Source organism: Pseudophryne corroboree, chromosome 4 (genome assembly GCF_028390025.1).
Source record: "Pseudophryne corroboree isolate aPseCor3 chromosome 4, aPseCor3.hap2, whole genome shotgun sequence".
In the NCBI taxonomy this organism is placed as follows: domain Eukaryota; kingdom Metazoa; phylum Chordata; class Amphibia; order Anura; family Myobatrachidae; genus Pseudophryne; species Pseudophryne corroboree.
The window spans coordinates 871936830-871940955 of NC_086447.1; positions in this window are offsets into that span (position 1 = coordinate 871936830).

A 4126-nucleotide genomic window follows, 5' to 3' on the forward strand; every position below is an offset into this window, starting at 1 on the left:
GAAAGAAGTGATGTGGGCTGTACCAATATCATTATTCATGTGGGGGGTGTTGGGATATACCATCTCATCAGCTCTCTGCAGGATATTGTAGATCGTTTGAATAACTTCCCATGTCAGATATTGGGCTCTTTAGTAAACATAAAACCTCATTTCTCCAATATTGCAGCTGGAGAGAAGACGTTTTATTCTGTTCTCCCTGTTTATATAAGATAACTGCAGAGAGTACACCATTCCCCTTCTCTGCCCAGCTCCTGTAGGTGTCAGTGGTGAGTGATCAGTGACACTATATAGCAGAGACACTCATCATCTCCAAACTTTTCTCCAAAAGTTACCACCATATTTATTAATATAGTGCTACTCACCAGGAGAAAGCAGGAAAATACAATCGTGCAGGCAGACAGATTTGTAAGTGTAATACACACACACACACACACACACACACACACACACATAGATAGATTTTATATATATATATATATATATATATATAAAATCTATTAGTGATGAGCGGGTTCGGTTCCTCGGAAACCGAACCCCCACGAACTTCACCCATTTTACACGGGTCCGAGGCATACTCGGATTCTCCCGTATGGTTCGGTTAACCCGAGCGCGCCCGAACGTCATCATCCCGCTGTCGGATTCTCGTGAGATTCGGATGCTATATAAGCAGCCGCGCGTCGCCGCCATTTTCACTCGTGCATTGGAAATGTTAGGGAATGGACGTGGCTGGCGTCCTCTCCGTTTATTAATCTTGATGCAAATATTTGTGCTTATTGCTTAATTGTGGGGACTGGGGAGCAGCTGTATTATATAGGAGGAGTACAGTGCAGAGTTTTGCTGACAGTGACCACCAGTATACGTTGTCTGCCTGAAAAACACTCCATATCTGTGCTCAGTGTGCTGCATATATCTGTGCTCACACTGCTTTATTGTGGGGACTGGGGACCACCAGTATATTATATAGGAGGAGTACAGTGCAGAGTTTTGCTGACAGTGACCACCAGTATACGTTGTCTGCCTGAAAAACACTCCATATCTGTGCTCAGTGTGCTGCATATATCAGTGCTCACACTGCTTTATTGTGGGGACCACCAGTATATTATATAGGAGGAGTACAGTGCAGAGTTTTGCTGACCAGTGACCACCAGTATACGTTGTCTGCCTAAAAAACACTCCAAAGCTGTGCTCAGTGTGCTGCATATATCTGTGCTCACACTGCTTTATTGTGGGGACTGGGTACCAGCAGTATTATATAGGAGGAGTACAGTGCAGAGTTTTGCTGACAGTGACCACCAGTATATATAGCAGTACGGTACGGAAGGCCACTGCTCTACCTACCTCAGTGTCGTCAAGTATACTATCCATCTAGATTCTATACCTGTGGTGCATTTTAGTTTTGCAGTTTGCTGACAGTGACCACCAGTATATATAGCAGTACGGTACGGAAGGCCACTGCTCTACCTACCTCTGTGTCGTCAAGTATACTATCCATCTAGATTCTATACCTGTGGTGCATTTTAGTTTTGCAGTTTGCTGTCAGTGACCACCAGTATATATAGCAGTACGGTACGGAAGGCCACTGCTCTACCTACCTCTGTGTGGTCAAGTATACTATCCATCTAGATTCTATACCTGTGGTGCATTTTAGTTTTGTAGTTTGCTGACAGTGACCACCAGTATATATAGCAGTACAGTACGGAAGGCCACTGCTGTACCTACATCTGTGTCGTCAAGTATACTATCCATCTAGATTCTATACCTGTGGTGCATTTTAGTTTTGCAGTTTGCTGACAGTGACCACCAGTATATATAGCAGTACGGTACGGAAGGCCACTGCTCTACCTACCTCTGTGTCGTCAAGTAAACTATCCATCTAGATTCTATACCTGTGGTGCATTTTAGTTTTGCAGTTTGCTGACAGTGACCACCAGTATATATAGCAGTACGGTACGGAAGGCCACTGCTCTACCTACCTCTGTGTCGTCAAGTATACTATCCATCCAGATTCTATACCTGTGGTGCATTTTAGTTTTGCAGTTTGCTGACAGTGACCACCAGTATATATAGCAGTACGGTACGGAAGGCCACTGCTCTACCTACCTCTGTGTCGTCAAGTATACTATCCATCTAGATTCTATACCTGTGGTGCATTTTAGTTTTGCAGTTTGCTGACAGTGACCACCAGTATATATAGCAGTACGGTACGGAAGGCCACTGCTCTACCTACCTCTGTGTCGTCAAGTATACTATCCATCTAGATTCTATACCTGTGGTGCATTTTAGTTTTGCAGTTTGCTGTCAGTGACCACCAGTATATATAGCAGTACGGTACGGAAGGCCACTGCTCTACCTACCTCTGTGTGGTCAAGTATACTATCCATCTAGATTCTATACCTGTGGTGCATTTTAGTTTTGCAGTTTGCTGACAGTGACCACCAGTATATATAGCAGTACAGTACGGAAGGCCACTGCTGTACCTACATCTGTGTCGTCAAGTATACTATCCATCTAGATTCTATACCTGTGGTGCATTTTAGTTTTGCAGTTTGCTGACAGTGACCACCAGTATATATAGCAGTACGGTACGGAAGGCCACTGCTCTACCTACCTCTGTGTCGTCAAGTATACTATCCATCTAGATTCTATACCTGTGGTGCATTTTAGTTTTGCAGTTTGCTGACAGTGACCACCAGTATATATAGCAGTACAGTACGGAAGGCCACTGCTCTACCTACCTGTGTGTCGTCAAGTATACTATCCATCTAGATTCTATACCTGTGGTGCATTTTAGTTTTGCAGTTTGCTGACAGTGACCACCAGTATATATAGCAGTACAGTACGGAAGGCCACTGCTGTACCTACATCTGTGTCGTCAAGTATACTATCCATCTAGATTCTATACCTGTGGTGCATTTTAGTTTTGCAGTTTGCTGACAGTGACCACCAGTATATATAGCAGTACGGTACGGAAGGCCACTGCTCTACCTACCTCTGTGTCGTCAAGTATACTATCCATCTAGATTCTATACCTGTGGTGCATTTTAGTTTTGCAGTTTGCTGACAGTGACCACCAGTATATATAGCAGTACAGTACGGAAGGCCACTGCTGTACCTACATCTGTGTCGTCAAGTATACTATCCATCTAGATTCTATACCTGTGGTGCATTTTAGTTTTGCAGTTTGCTGACAGTGACCACCAGTATATATAGCAGTACGGTACGGAAGGCCACTGCTCTACCTACCTCTGTGTCGTCAAGTATACTATCCATCTAGATTCTATATCTGTGGTGCATTTTAGTTTTGCAGTTTGCTGACAGTGACCACCAGTATATATAGCAGTACGGTACGGAAGGCCACTGCTCTACCTACCTCTGTGTCGTCAAGTATACTATCCATCCATACCTGTGGTGCATTTCAGTTGTGCGCAGTATATATTTTAGTAGGCCATTGCTATTGATACTGGCATATAATTCCACACATTAAAAAATGGAGAACAAAAATGTGGAGGTTAAAATAGGGAAAGATCAAGATCCACTTCCACCTCGTGCTGAAGCTGCTGCCACTAGTCATGGCCGAGACGATGAAATGCCATCAACGTCGTCTGCCAAGGCCGATGCCCAATGTCATAGTAGAGAGCATGTAAAATCCAAAAAACAAAAGTTCAGTAAAATGACCCAAAAATCAAAATTGAAAGCATCTGATGAGAAGCGTAAACTTGCCAATATGCCATTTACGACACGGAGTGGCAAGGAACGGCTGAGGCCCTGGCCTATGTTCATGGCTAGTGGTTCAGATTCACATGAGGATGGAAGCACTCATCCTCTCGCTAGAAAAATGAAAAGACTTAAGCTGGCAAAAGCACAGCAAAGAACTGTGCGTTCTTCTAAATCATAAATCCCCAAGGAGAGTCCAATTGTGTCGGTTGTGATGCCTGACCTTCCCAACACTGGACGGGAAGAGCTTGCGCCTTCCACCATTTGCACTCCCCCTGCAAGTGCTGGAAGGAGCACCCGCAGTCCAGTTCCTGATAGTCAAATTGAAGATGTCACTGTTGAAGTACACCAGGATGAGGATATGGGTGTTGCTGGCGCTGGGGAGGAAATTGACAAGGAGGATTCTGATGGT